The following is an 8,160-nucleotide window of genomic DNA, read 5'->3' as shown; positions in this document are numbered from 1 at the left end:
TTAATTTTAGATGGAGAAGACAACAAAGCAAGGAAATTTCTCAGGGATGAAGAAGGGGGGAGGTTGTGCATGTGTGGGGAAGTATAAGGAATTCTCTCTACCTTCTGTTAAATTTTGTGGCGAACCTAAATCTGCTCTAAAATAAATAAAGTTTGTTAAATAAAAAATATATTTCTTTTAGGGTCTAGTGAGAGCAAACAAGTATCAATGCCTCTTTCCTGGCTATGGGGGCACTACCCTGATGGAAGTGCTCCTGAGGATGGCCTGGATTCAGCCCAATTTCCAGAGTGACAAGCAGGTGATGAGGAAGAAAAGGCAGTTTGGCCAGGAATCTGAAGCTAGGATGCCCTACAAATTTGGGCATGGTAGATCCCATAGTCACCTCAGGCAACTTCACCTCTTCACTCAGTTTGCTCATCTGTAATAATACCAGAGTAGCATAGTGGATACGGACCACTATGGCTTCAGTGGCTCTGAAGTTCCCCGCATTTCAGTTTGAACTCAGGCTTTGTCTCCAACTTCGCAGCTGCATGATCGTGCTTAAGTTACCCTTCCACCACCGCTTCCAGCCTCAGCTGCATCATGTATAAAGTGGGAATATCAGTAGTACCCACCATAGAGGGTTATCCTGAGGATAAAATGAATAATGCAGTGGGCACATTGTAAGCCTTGTGCAGTCAATTATAACTATTATTTATTAGGTTGAACCATATCACACTGACAAAGTTTGACTCTTTATGACCTATAAAATCAATCATTTCATATGGTTTGACCTAGTATCTCTCATGGGACTGTTATGAGAACTACATGAGCTAATATAGGCGCTGTGCTTAATTAAGCACCATTTGAGGTGCTTAATACATGATGGTGATGATGATGATGATGATGATGATTATCCACAATCCTGGAGACATTACCTGGTGTTGGGAAATCAAGAGACCCAAGTCACACATCAAGAAACTTGATCACTGTCTGTAACTAGCCCTTTAATTTACTTGTCAGTTCTACCTCCTTCACTCTTTCCCCCACCTCCTCCTGCCCTAATTGTTATAGTGGAGATCTTATCTTAGAAATCTTTGTATTGATAGATTCTAGCAAAGGCCAGGCATATAATAAGTGCTGTTGGTTGAATCAGTGATTCCAAGACCTTTATGGGTTTCCCATGAGTTAGGGAGATTTGCTTTTTCTGTGGGTAAAAACTCAAAATTAAAGACTAAAATCTTGAATATAACCAAGAGACTTGGGTAAAAGATCCTCTTTAGACTTTAATTCCTTCTGTCAAAATGGATCCAGTAATACTAACCTGCTACCTCAAGGAGTATTTGAAGATCAAGAACATTGTTGGGGAGCTACACATCTATTAGAATGGCTAAAATTAAAAGACTGACAGTATTGTGGCCAGGGTGCAGAGCAGCTGGAACTCTGATACATTGCTGGTGGGAAAGCAAAATCATACAACCACTTTGGAAAATACTTTTTGCAGTCTTATGAAGTTAAACATATATTTAACCACAAGACCTGGCAAGTCCATTCTGAATTATTTACCCTAGAGAAATGAAAACTTACATTCACATGAAACTTGAATATTTATAGTGACTTCATTCATAATCGTCAAAAACTGGAATCATCTAAATGCCCTTCAGCTGGTGAATGGGTAAACAACTAGGGTATAATCACACAATGGAATACTACTGAACAATAAAAAGGAAGAAGTATCGGGAGTTCCCTGGTGGTCCAGTGGTTAGGACTCAGCACTTTCACTGCCGTGGACACGGGTTCAATCCCTGGTCAGGGAACTAAGATCTCACAAGCCGCACGGCCAAAAAAAAAAAAGGGGAGGGAAGTATTGATACATGCAGCATCATGGCTGAGTCTAAATGCATTATGCTGAATGAAAGAAGCCAGACTCCAAAGGCTACATTCTGTATGGTTTCATTTATATGACATTCTAGAAAAGGCAGCACTCTAGGGACATAAAACAGATAAGTGATTGCCAGGGGTTAGGAGTGACAGGAGACAGGAGGGTGATCTTGATTGTGGAAGTGGTTATTAGATTATATGCATTTGTCAAAACTAATAGCAATGTGTACTAAAAAAAAATGGAGACTGCTAATGTATGTAAATTATACTTGAATAAACCGAACTTAAAAAAAAAAGAGCTAGTTGCTGGGAAAATGATTTACAAAGGAAAGCTATCACAGGGCCAACACTATTTTCACAGTAAGGGCCCATGAAGACAATTCTCCCATGAGCAACTTGGAAGTCTGTGCTGAGCCAGAATGAAAGAATTATTATTAGTTATTTAACTTATAATTACTTAATTAAACATTTATTGTGCCTTCCAAATGCGGGGGGTGGATGAGAGAAGAAAAAGGTCTAGCTCCTGTTCACTGAGGGGCTCACAATGTCGTGAATGTGGGGTAAGAAAAAGACAATTACAATATAACCTGATCATTATCTTTGATAATAATTAAAGAATCAGTATATAATTAGACTCTTCACACATTACACAACTAAAAGCACAAGTTAAGCATCATGAATATGGTCCCCACCCCCATACTTATTAGCAGTAGAATGAGAATTATTACAATTAGCATGTGTTAACTGCTTACTAAGTGAGAGGTATTATTCTAAGCATCCATTTAAGCCTCACAAAAACTCTATGATCTAGGAACTATCATTATTAGCATCTTTTATAGATGAGGCAACAAAGTCACAGAAAAGTTTATTTCCCCGTTGTCACAGCTGGTAAAGGACAGAAAAGGGATTTAAACCTGGCAGGGTGACCACCTCCTAACCATGATATTATACTGTAGCTGGAAGGAACAGTGACCTCGGTCACCTAGACTTCTGAAATTTGGAACTGGTTGCTCTAACTCTGCCTCAGTTTCCCTAACATCAGAGGAGAGGATCAAGCTTGTGTAGAGAGGTCAAGTATGCAAAACTCTCTGCATAAGACACTAGGATAAACCATTATTCCTTTTGTGTTTCTTTTCTGTGTTTACCATTTGTCCACCCACCCCCATTACTAAAGTAACACATAAGTAGAGAAGTATTGTAGAAAATGGAAGGGGCAAAACAAACAAACAAAAAATAATGAACAAAAACCAAAAAAACCAAACCAAACAAAAAACCTTCATCCATCCATAGTCTCACCATCCAGAGGTAACTGCCATTAACATTTTGGCACATTTCCTTCTAGTTTTTTTTTTAGTCTTTTATTTACATAGCTGAGATCATACTTACATTTGTAATTTTGGACACTGATTTTTTTCACTTAACATCAGAGCATAAACTCTTTGCAAACATTATTTTAAATAAATGGACATAATAATCCATCATATGAATATTCTATAATTTATTAACTGTTCCTTCACAGTTGGATATTTGTTTCCAATTTTTCACTATTATAAATAACACCACTATCAACATTATAGTCCATAAATCTTTGTGTGCATTGCAGATTATTATTTTTTTAAAAATTTATTTTATTTATTTATTTATGGCTGCGTTGGGTCCTCGTCGCTGTGCGAGGGCCCTCTCCAGCTGCGGCAAGCAGAGGCCACTCCTTGTCGTGGTGCCTGGGCCTCTCATTGCCGTGGCCTCTCCTGCAGCGGAACACAGGCTCTAGGCACGTGGGCTTCAGTAGTTGCCGCTCACGGGCTCCAAAGCGCAGGCTCAGTAGTTGTGGCACACGGGCTTAGCTGCTCCACTGCATGTGGGATCCTCCTGGACCAGGGCCCGAACCCGCGTCCCCTACACTGGCAGGCGGATTCCCAACAACTGCACCAACCAGGGAAGCCCTGCAGATTATTTTTTTAGGCTAGTTTCCCAGAAATGTAATTAGTAGGTTAAATGTCATGAATATTTTAAAGATTATATAGAGATGTAGTATTCTTTATAAATAACAAATACATTCTTTACAAATAAATGGAAAGTCTTCTGGGGGTCAAAAGTTGTGTATATGTTTGTTTCTGTGTATAAGTGTGGAAGGGCATAGATGAGAGACAGAATTGGGCATCATTTTTTGGTCAGTGCGGAAACCACTGGACTTTTTCTCTTGTGAGCTACTTCCCAATTTTCAGGGGCACATGCTGATTAAATATTGTTCAGCTGAGTGCCAGCAATTGGGAGCAAATTTCAGATATGGAGCTTGGATGCCTTTTGCAAGTAGATTGTCCATAGAATGAGTTAGACTTGATACTTCAATATTTTTTAACTGGCATAGCACTTTCACCACAATTATCTCAACAGCTTCTCACAGCTCCTGAGTGAGATGGATTGGGGCAGGCATTACCATTCCCAGGCCATTGGGTCAGAAACTCAGGCCCAGAAAGGAGAAGTGACTTACCCAAAGTCACAGAGCTGGTTGGAGAGAGCTGAGACTAGAATTCTAGTCTCCTGGCTCTAGGGCTTAGAGCCCCTGTTCTGGACTAAATTATGTCTCCCCTCCGACCCCAATTCATATGTTGAAGCCCTAATCCCCCATGTGACTGTATTTGAAGATAGGGCCTATAAAGAGGTAATAAAGGTTAAATGAGGTTATAAGGGTGGAGCCCTGATCTGATAGGATTAGGGTCCTTATAAGAAGAGGAAGACCAGTGTTCTCTGCCTCTGCATGCTCACACAGAGAAGAGGCCATGTGAGGACACAGCAAAAAGGCAGCTGTCTAGGAGCCAGGAAGAGAGGCCTCACCAGAAAACAACCCTGTCAACACCTTGATCTTGGACTTTCGTCCTCCAGAACTGAAGAAATACATTTCTGTTATTTAAACCACCCAGTCTATGGTGTTCAGTTATGCAAAGCCCTAGAAGACTAATACAGATTTTGGTACCAAGAGGTGGGGTCCTGCTGTAACAAATGCCTAAAAATGTAGAAGTGGCTTTGGGACTGGGTGATAGGTAGAAGCTGGATAAGCTTTTTTTTTTTTTTTACATCTTTATTGGAATATAATTGCTTTACAATGATGTGTTAGTTTCTGCTTTATAACAAAGTGAATCAGCTATACATATACATATATCCCCATATCCCCTCTCTCTTGCGTCTCCCTCCCACCCTCCCTATCCAACCCCTCTAGGTGGACACAAAGCATGGAGCTGATCTCCTTGTGCTATGTGGCTGCTTCCCACTAGTTATCTATTTTACATTTGATAGTGTATATATGTCCATGCCACTCTCTCACTTCGTCCCAGCTTACCCTTCCCCCTCCCCATATCCTCAAGTCCATTCTCTATGTCTGCATCTTTATTCCTGTCCTGCCCCTAGGTTCTTCAGAACCATTTTTTTTTTAGATTCCATATATATATATGTGTTAGCATACGGTATTTGTTTTTCTCTTTCTAACTTATTTCACTCTGTAGGACAGACTCTAGGTCCATCCACCTCACTACAAATAACTCAATTTCGTTTCTTCTTATGGCTGAATAATATTCCATTGTATATATGTGCCACATCTTCTTTATCCATTCATCTGTCGATGGACACTTAGGTTGCTTCCATGTCCTGGCTATTGTAAATAGTGAAGCTGGATAAGCTTTGAGGTCCATGCTACAAACAACCTAGATTGCCTTGAAGAGACTATTGGTAGAAATATGATGTTGAAGGCAATTCTGGTGAGGGTTCAGGAAAAAAGAGAAGCACTCTAAAGAAAGCTGCTATCGTTTTTGAGAAGACACATATCGTGAAGACAATGTTGGTAGAGCTGTGAATATTAAAGGTGATTCTGGGGAGGTCTCAGATGAAAAGGTAGAATATGTTACTGGAAACTAGAAGAAAGGTGATCCTTGTTATAAATTGACAAAGAACCTGGTTGAATTGTGTCCTAGTGTTTTGTGGAAAGTAGAAATTCCAAGTTTCGAACTTGGATATTTGGATGAGGAGATTCCTGAGCAAAATGTTAAAGGTGTGATCTGGTTTCTCCTTGTTGCTTATAGTAAAATACAAAAGGAGAGAGATAAATTGAAGGGATTCTAAGCAAAAAGGAACAAGAGCTTGAAGCTTTGGAAACTTCTCAGCCCATCTACACTGCAAAAAATGAAAGCACATGTTCTAGAGAGGATGCTGAGGGTGTGGCTGGACAATCACTCGATAACGAGATGACTCAAACCGTTAATCAGCCATCTCTGCAGCTGCCAGAAATAGAGATGGGATTATGCTAGCAGAGACACTGCCAGTTCCAAGACCAAGGAGAACAGAGATAAGGCAAAATAAAGGAAGGCTTTTGAACTGGGATTCTATAGGACAGGACAATAGAGCTATTTGGCTGTGAATGTGCTTTATCCTTTAAGAAAAGGGAAGAACGACCCTGAAGGTGATTCAGAGATCAGCAGGGCTGCCATTCCCACTATGTGCGCAGAGCATACAGGCCCAGAGGGCAAGGCTGTTTCTTTCTTGGTTTCAGAGGGTAGGACCCCCTCTTGGTTTCAGGGAGCCAGGCTTCCCCTGCGCAGTGCCTCGGGAGCAGGACTGCAGCAAGAAGCCACAGGGTGGGGCTGCTGCCCAGAGCAGAGGGGGCAGTGCCACTGCCTAGGGCTGTGGGGATGACACTACTGCCCCAGTGGGCTGGGAAGGCAGAACATCCAGCCAGAGGATTATTCTAGAGCTTGAAGTTCTAATGGAATTTGGACTAGGTTTTGGACTTGCATGGGAAGTCACCCCTTTCTTCTTTCGGATTTCTCTCTTTTGGAATGAGAATGTCCCCCTAAACCTGTATTTTGGAAGCATATAACTTGTCTGGTTTCACAGGTTCACAGATGGAGAGGAATTTTGTCTTAGAATGAATCATACCTTGACTTTCACCCATATCTGATTTAGATGATATTGAGATGAGACTTTGGGCTTGGAATTGATGCTGGCATGGGTTAAGTCTTTGGGGGCTGTTGGGAAGGGGTAATTGCACGCGTCAACTAAAAATTGGCCCTTGCCATTAGCCTCTACAAGAATGAAGTAAGTCACTAGCCACTGCAGTCGCTGACCTTCAACACCCGCTGAAAGGAGTTCAGGGTGGAGATCAGGAATGAGGCACTCCGTGCTCTGGGAAAAACTGGCAGAACAGGCCTTTAGATAGTTAGATATCTTCAGGAGAAGATTTTATAAGCCCGAATTCTTGCATCTTCTCACGTCTAGAAAAGCACTAAAATCATTAACGGTGACATCTGCTCCTCATGACTAGCAGCAAGCCTCTGCCAAAATGTGTGCTTGATGCATGTACCCCCTTCACTAAAGTCATATATAATTCTGACCTTCCCCCTTACTTCTTTGGAGCAGTTCCTCAGAACTACCTGAGATGCTGTCTCCAGGTCTATAGTCCTCATTTTGCCCGAAATAAACTTAACTCACAACTCTCGCATTGTGCATTTTTTTCAGTTGACACATGTGAGAAGGACATGAATTTTGGGGACCACAGGATAGAATGTTATGGACTGAACTGTGTCCCCACATTCATATGTTGAACCCCTAACCCCCAGTGTGACTGTATTTGGAGATCGAGCCTATAAAGAGGTAATAAAAATTAAATGAGATCATAAGAGTGGGGCTCTGTCTGATGGAATTAATGTCCTTAAGAAGAGGAAGACAGCAGAGCTTGCTTTCATCACACAAGCAGAGAAGAGGCCATGTGAGGCCACAGCAAGAATGCCTTCTACAAGCCAGGAAGAGAGGCCTTGTATGAAACCAACCAAGCCAACACCTTAATCTCAGAACTGTGAAAAAAACCCTTTCTGTTGTTCAAGCCATCCAGTCTGTGTTTTTTGTTATGACAGCTTGAACAGAATAATACAGCCTCTAAATACATCAATGGCAAGAGCAGTGTCTTTTATGTATGCCCAGTGGTTTCAACAGACATACCTACTAATCTTCAGGAGTCCCTTTTCCTCCCCCAAACACAGCATCTTGTTTAACTGTACAAACCTGGGTTTGAAGAAGGAGACTCAGTGAAAGGAATAGATGACAAGAGGTCTGAGGCATTAGAAACAGGCTTTGCCAAACTTGCTAAGGGATCTTAGGCAAGGCAGTTTTCTCTGATTATCAGTTTACCCATCTGTAAAATAAGGTGTGCTGTAAGAGGCTCTGGAGTTATTCAGATGTGGACTTGAATCCAGACTCCAACTTTAGCTGTGTGACCTTGGGCAAATTACTTAGCCTCTCAGGTTTGGTTTTCTA

The sequence above is a fragment of the Balaenoptera borealis genome (genome assembly GCF_965194805.1).
Source record: "Balaenoptera borealis genome assembly, chromosome: 2".
Classification (NCBI taxonomy): Eukaryota; Metazoa; Chordata; class Mammalia; order Artiodactyla; family Balaenopteridae; genus Balaenoptera; species Balaenoptera borealis.
The sequence above is the reverse complement of the archived record's forward strand: the minus strand, read 5'-3'. Positions refer to the sequence as shown.